We start from the raw sequence: 8522 nt of genomic DNA on the forward strand, positions 1-8522 counted from the left end.
AACCCAAACATTTCTCCTTTGTTTGCTTCCCAGCCACTATGAAGAGAGCCACTTTACCCTGTCACATTCTTCCTACCAAGCTACACTATTTTGCCATAGTCCCAAAAGTAATTAGGCAAACTAACATGGATTGAGAGCCCTCAAATAATGAACCAAAAAGAAGCTTTCATCTTTTTCAATTGATTACATCAGATATTTTTTCTTGTCTTTAAAAATTACCATATTATTGCTGTACTAGGGATAAATCATGACATTTACAAAAGTGCTTACAATATGTCATAGTTACATTCATCCTCCTCCATCACTCTTCTTTATGTATTTTCCTCCCATTCTTAGAATAGTTTTAAAAGGTCTCATTTTCCCATTTTCATATATGAATACAAATACTTCTACCATATTCACCATCATACACAGTTTCCTAATATCCTTCCCCTCTCACACTGTTACCAACACCCAGAGAGGACCTGTTTTACCTTCCTTCCTCCGTTTTTGAAAAAAGACCATTATGTTTATTTAAGATAGGTATGCAGGACTTTTTGTGACAGCATTTCCATGTATATATGTATTATATCCAGAATTGGTTCATCCCTCCATTTTTCTCCTTTGTTACAGTCATGGAAACAACACTAACACAACAGAAAGTTGCAATACATGCAGGTATCATACGTCAACATAACTCCAGAGACGGAAAAACAAGTGCCCTCCCCTTGATCTGTAGGAATAACCTTCTCCTTGGAGTCATATAGAAGACATTTCTGTCATTATTTGAATGATGACCCTCATGTGATACTTCCACACACTAATACCCCTTACTTTTGATTATGAACTTACATATAAGAAGTTAAATGTTACTTATGTCAAATCCAGGTATTTTTTGTTGCTTCTAGAGAATTATCTTATTCTAAAAGACATGGTTTGGTGATAAATATAATTTCATGTATTATTATAATATATGTCAATGTTATAGCAGCCAATTTTTTTCCTTCATTCATATGTGCATGCAATGATGGGGTCATTACTCCCTTCCCCCTTCCCCCTCCCTTTTCCCCTACCTCCTCCCTCTCCCCACCAGCCAATTTTTGGTTGAGATTATTGTACATACCCATGAAAACAGCTATTTTGTGGAAACCAGGTGGGTTTTTTCACCCTTTAAATGTGCCCATATAATTTTACATTAATTTAATTCTTCTTTGACTTTAATACTGATTCAAGCTAATACATGAATTCTATACTGTTTATTGTTGCAATATCTTACTTCTGTGACTAAACCATGTTTTGTCTGTTATCATATATTCATTTATTTTTAGTGCTCTATTTTAATATGAACTGTAATAACAATAAAACATGTAATCTTTCTGATACTGTAGGGATTTTGACACCTCTTTTGCTATTAATTGGTATAAAGTTGACTGAACATTATCTTTTAGGTCTCTCAGAGAAAAAAATGTTGCATTTATATCTGGAGTGAAATATCTCACTTTGGGGATGTGACTTTCTTCATTGAACAATTCCAAGGAGTATCCCTGTGTGTCAGGATTCATTCCCTTTCCCTATTCATCAAACTGGGTATTCCACATCATCACAAAGTATTGTCACTTACCTTGACAATCTAGTGTATGTGAAATACTGGTTGAGTCATTTTTATTCCTTTTGTCATGAAGTTAAGAGTCTTTATCCATATTTTATGGGCCACATACTTTCAACTTTAGAAAAATATGTGTTTATGATATTTCCTTGAGGGACATTGGACATAGCTCAGTGGTAGAGCAATTGCCTAGCATGTTCAAGTCCTTAGTTTGCTCTTCAGCACTGCAAAGAAAAATTTCCATTGAGATGTTTACAGTATTTTAGTAATATATAAAAGTTCTTGATTTAATTAGAATGTTAATCATTTGTTCATTACATGGAATGACAAATCTTTTTTAAGCATTTGATTCATCTTACATCATCTTTATGGAACTTAATGGGCACACCAGACCTTAGTTTAATATACTTCCATTTCCCCAAATTTTCACTAATGGGTTGTGCTCAATATTTCTTTATAATGAAAACTGCATTAAATCAGTCTAAGCAAATGAGAGTTTTTAAAAATTTTTTTATTCATATTTGCATACAATGGGTCATTTCTCCCCCCTTCCCCCACCCCCTCCCTTAGCCCCTCCCATCCCCTCTATCTCTTCCACACCCCCTCATTACCTGGCAAAGACTATTTTGCCCTTATCTCTAATTTTGTTAAAGAGAGAGTGTAAGCAATAATAGGAAGGACCAAGAGTTTTGCTAGTTGAGATAAGGATAGCTATACAGGGAGTTGACTCGCATTGATTTCCTGTGTATGTGTGTTACCTTCTAGGTTAATTCTTCTTAATCTAACCTTTTCTACAGTTCCTGGTCCCCTTCTCCTATTGGCCTCAGTTGCTTTAAAGTATCTGCTCTAGTTTCTTTGCATTGAGGGCAACAAATGCTACCTAGTTTTTAGGTGTCTTCCCTATCCTTATACCTCCCTTGTGTGCTCTCGCTTTATCATGTGACCAATTAAGAGTTTAGAGACATGAAATCACCTGGATATTTCTGTCACTAATGTAAAACAGAAATCCAAATTCATTTTTATGTTCAATCTAACAATAAATAAATCATTTATTTTTGTGTTGAAAATTTTCTGGACTCTCAGGACAATAGGATTTTTGCATCTCTCACTGCAACAATATTGTCTGTTTTACTTGTCTTAGTTTACCATCTCCCTAAACATGATTTTGTTGTTTAAATGAAAAGGGTCCCTAATCTTAATATGTTCAGAGAATATAGAGAATTATCTTTTATTTAAAAATGACATCATTGTAAAGGAACATATAGGAATAAGGACCAGGACTTGATTCATTCATTCCTGAGATGGTTCTCCCTTGGCTTGTTTTCCTCAGGATAACCTGCAACAGATGTATGTGTCACTTTCAGACATCATTCGCTGAGATGGAAAATTGAGTGCCTTTCTCTGAGTGAAAGGATAATTGATTTTCCACTGAGTCAAATAGTTACCATCTGTGTTATGAGCTGAATGATGTCAATTAAAACGCTGTGCTAAAAAACCTAACCCTCTTGCTTGTGAATATTAACTTATATGACAAGAGAGTGAATGTTCATTATCTAGGAAAACTATCTTTACAGAGGAGTATCTTATCCTGGGTTATTTGGATGGGTCTTAAATGTAATCACCCATTCGCCTATAAAACAGACAGATTTGAAAAAAAGATTGAGAAAAGGAAGGGATAATAACCATGAAGACAGAAATTTTAATGATGTAGTTAGTATTTGATTGGTAATATGGTACATTTTTTGCACTACAAGTTTTTTTTATCATACTATATTCATGATTTTTAGTCCCATACAATTCATTTTCTTCTTGACTTTGTTAAAATTTTAATTCCTGAAATGAATTCTGTGTCTTGGTTGGTATGTGTTTAATGCACATTTATATTTAATGATATCTAACTTTATATTATGAACATAAATGAAAAACATGTAATCTTTCTGACAATTAGACTCTAGTGATTTTTATGCTATTATGAGTAATGTAATAGTCTGTTCCAGGTGTTCTAGTAGAAAAGATAGATAATATTTTACTTGGGTTGGAATTATTGTCTATTGGCCATATTTTCCTCCTTCAAGTATTTCAAGAGTTTCCTAAATGGTTAGTAAATTTACTTTCCCATGAGATGGTTCTAATTTTCATATCACAAAAAATATGGTTTAAACTGACAGTCTAGAGGGTGTAAAATATTTTAAATTAATTCACATTTCTGTTATTATGAGGTGAAGAGGTTTTTATACATTAAACACCATTAAATATTCACCTGTTGTAAAATACCACTTTATGGTCAATTGAGCCTTTTACATTTTTCTCATTAACGAATAGAGTTCTCTATTTTATTGCAGCATCAAAGGTGATTTATATGCATTGGAACTTGATTCTTTATGGAAAACCTTGTCTTGCATGTGTCTTATAGAACTTATTGAATCCACATATGTGTTTCAGCCTCATATAGTTTAATTTGTTGGTGTTTCTTTCTTTTTTGGCACAACTGGTGTTTGAACTCAGGGCTTTGTGCTTGCTAAGCAGGTGCTCTATCATTTGAGTCATTCCCCCAGTCCCTTTTGATTTAGTTATTTTTCAAATAGATTTTGCCCAAGTCAGCCTCAACAATGACCCTATTTACACTTCCAGCATAGCAGGAAGGACACGCATGCACATCCAAATAATTTTTGTTGTACTGCGATGGATTTGAAATCAGGGCCTTCACCTTGTGCCACTTCACCAGTCCTATTTTTGTGTTAGTTTTTTTTTTTTTGGAGATATGTTCTCATAAACTGTCTGGGCTGGCTTTGAACCACAATCCTCCTAATCTCTGTCTCCTGAGTAGATAGGATTACAGGCTTGAGCCACTGGTGCCTAGTGGATATAAAAAATTACAGAAGTTCTTTATATTTGGGCTCTGCCATAGCACAGTGCATTTGCTGAACAAAATTTTACCTTATCCTTAAAATTGTTAAGAAGGCTGGTCTTATCTTCAGCATTCTTATCAAAGAAGGGGAAAAGTAAAAATCATCATAATTATTTAGCATATCACTTAGCAGTTATTAAGAAAGAAGTAAGCATACCACTGATAAACCTTCACATCCATGATATTTGCAACACTATTTATAACAGTTAAATATGGAATCAATTTTCATCCAATCAATGGATGAATGAATAAGAAAGTGTTATGTGTACACAATAGAATAGCATTCATCCATAAAAAAGAGTAAAACCTTTTCATGTGCAGCAAAATGAATGGAACAGGAGGACATTACTTTATTATAAATAAACCAGATTCAGATGGAGAGGTACTGCATATTCTTTACCATATACTGATGTTAAAAAATCTTCACTTAGAGGAGAACAAGTTTTTGAATTGCTGACATGCTCCACTTCCTTTTATCTCAATCAGAAAAAATATCTCGGGCTCTTGGTAGCAGAGATGGTAATTAAGTACACTAAAAAAGGGGGTTAGTGAAGTGTAAACCTTGTGTAGGACTTAAAACCTCCATTTAAGCTTGCTGACTTAAGAATTCCACTAGAGGGGAGGTTGGAGCTCCAGGTTTTTGTCTCACAAAACCAAAAATTGAACATCACACACAATGAGAGAAAGTAAAACAGGAATGTTTATTGAAACGTGTGAAGCAGGAGAGTAGAGTCCTCAGATTTGTGGGGGTATCCCAAGACAGGGAGTACAGGAAATGATATTGTCTGAGGTTTTTATCCATTCTCTCCAAGGCATTGCTCAACCTCTATATTAATTATATATGAAGAAAGTAGCACTTTGGTTGGCCGTTCCTGCAATGATCTGATTGGTCAATCCTGATCTTCACATCTTCCTTCTGGTCTGTCCTGCTTTTTCTTATTTCAACTCATTAAGGCCATGGGAGGTCATAATGGAAGTTTCCAGGGGCTCCCTTATGTCACCAGTATAAAGACCAAAAGTGGCTAGAGATAACTACTCATAACCACACATCTAAAAGCACAAATCCACCACAGGTATGAGGGCATGGAACCAAACCAGTTCCATCCCACAACCCTCCTGAGCCTGCAATATTTTTTTTAAATTTCCCTGTCTGAACTTGAAATGCTTCCCATAAGAGCCACACATGGAGCCAACAAGCACAACTAAACAACCAGTGTCTGCACATCACAATCTGGACAAGATAGATGGGACCAGTAGAGTGAGACAGACTCAGTCCCAAGGGCTACCACACAGTCTGGTTTAACATGTAGAGGCAAATTCATCTGACCACCAAATAAACCTTTACCTAAGTGAGTGGAAAGGAGTCACTCAGCCTTAAACCTGTGTGGGCACTTGTGGCTCAAACCTGTAATCCTAGTTACTCAGGAGGTAGAGATCAGTAGGATTGCGGTTCAAAGCCAGCCTTGGCAAATGATTCTGCAAGACCCTATCTCAAAAACCCCCTCAAAAAAATAGGGATGGTTGAGTCACTCAAAGTGGAGGGCCTGAGTTCAAGCCCAGTACTGAAGAAGAAAAGCAAAATAAACAAACAAAACAAAATAAAAACAAAAACCTAAGCCATGAAGAAGAATGCAATCTTATCATTTGCAGGTTAATGGATGGAACTGGAGAACATCATTCTGAGCGAGGTTAGCCAGGCTCAGAAGACCAAAATTGTATGTTCTCCCTCATATGTGGACATTAAATCTAGGGCAAAGACAGCAGCAAGGTGGTTGGACTTAGATCACATGACAAGGGGAGAGCACATATGGGAGATATGGGAATAGGTAGAAAACCCAAAACATGAAAACATTTGATGTCCCCACTCCAGGGGAACTAATACAGAAAACTTAAAGAAACATAGGTCAATACGGGAAAGGGATCAGGAACTAGTGGAAAGGTCAGTTAAAGATGAATCAACTTGGGTTGTAACACATTTGTTACAATTGCTTTCATTGTACATGAAATCAATGCTAGGAATTTTGCTGTATAGCTATCCTTAACTCAACTAGCAAAAATGCTTTGTCTTTCTTATTATGCTTATGTCTTCACTTCAACAAAATTAGAGATAAGGGCAGAACATGCTTTGCCTGAAAGTGGGGGGAGGGGTGTAGAGGGTGATAGAGGGGCAGGGGGGAGAAATGACCCAAACAATGTACACACATGTGAATAAATGAATAATAAAAATTAAAAAAAAACTGTGTGGGAGCTGGGTGAGACAGAGACCAAGTGAGACTCAGTGTTGACACAGAAAACTTGTGAGGATTTTGATATCTCCCAGACTCTGATTTGCATGAGTTCAGGGTGAGTACCATGAATTCCACATGAATGATGGGCCTGAGGTTACCTTGAGAATTGAGAGGAAGCATAAAATGAAGGTAAGGGTCAAACTTACATATTTCGAACTGTCACCTGCCACTGCAAATCCACCCATTGAATGAGTAGCCCCACCTACTCAGTTCTCCCCATATTTCAACAGAAAGTCTCCCCCTGTCTCCTAGACCATGCAGTAATAAAACAGTTTAGGCCAGCCGTGTATTTTGTTATGAGAAATGCCCTGGAGTGTGTCAACCACTTAGTTAGAGCTCCAACTCCACACTCAAGCTTCCACTGACACCCTAAGTAAGGAATTTCCTCTCACTGGAGGCTGAAAACATCCAGAGGTGCAACTCTGTCCTCTTAAATCTGTTCCCATAACAACCATGGCAAGGGGTACTAACTTGAACAAAATGTAGGCAAGATCAACACTTAGCATTGAGAAGTATAAACATTTTTCTTTTTCTTTCATCTAATATGTTTATGTTTGGCAGTTTCTTTTTTCTTTTAAATTTGGTAATTTATTATCAAATTCTGTTTTCTCTTTATTTTTTATTACTTTCCCTTATTTTACAAACAATTCTATATTTCTCTTTCTATATATGTAACTATATAGCACTTTCTCATACTGTTATCTCCTATACATAGCTACTCTTCTTCTTAGGTTCCTATGCTCCTCCATTTCTAGTACCTATATAACATGTTACTCAATTTTCAATCCTACGGCTCCCAGTAGTTGTTAAAGTCCCAGATAATCTCAGTAGGAAACAGAGATTTGTTCCCATACAACATTAGTGGGGACATGGATAATGGTTCAAATTTTTTCTTATTCATTAAAATATTTGATCTATTGCTGAATTGTTGATCTTGTTGCTGCAGTAGTTCTCCACTTATATAGAGAAGTAAAAAGAAACTTAGCCAAAAAGATGTTCAAATCACATTATATACATTTAAACTTGAAAAACCAAGGTAATGTTTTCCTCCAAACTCCACAACAACTCAACAACTAAATGTCAAGATAATAAATTTCCAGAAATTTTGATAAAGGACTCATAAGCTTACTGATAAAAATGATCAGTTAATGAAAAAAGATTAAAATCATCAGGTAAAGGAAGTTGGGAAAACAACTCAAGACCCAGATAAAAAAGTTAGCAGCATGGAAGAGAAATTCAGAAAATAAATGGAAATGATTAAAAAGTAGAAATGTTAGAAATTAAAACCTGAATAAATCTAATAAGAAAACACAGCATACAGTATTATCAGCAGACAACATCAAGCAGAATAAATAATATCAGAGATAAAAGGTAAGACTGAGGGAATATTGCATATAAATAATCATAAGGGAAAAGAATATGATTACAACATACAAGAATTTTTGTACATTATCAAATGAATTCATAGGGTGGAAGAGTTAGCTGATATATAAACACATAGAATAGTGTTTCAGTAAAATAAACATGAAATTTCCTGTCTATGTAATGGTAAAGACACCCATGTATAAGAGACATTTCAAACTCAAAATAGACATGAGAATTACATGTCTATTTTGTATTTTTGTATGTCATACAATAACTAAAATATCAAAATTAGAAAACAAGGAAATGTTACTAAAAGCTGCAAGAGAAAAACATCAGCAATCCAAACAAAGGTAAATACATAACAGTCAACTCAGAC

This window comes from Castor canadensis, chromosome 14 (assembly GCF_047511655.1).
Source record: "Castor canadensis chromosome 14, mCasCan1.hap1v2, whole genome shotgun sequence".
NCBI lineage: Eukaryota > Metazoa > Chordata > Mammalia > Rodentia > Castoridae > Castor > Castor canadensis.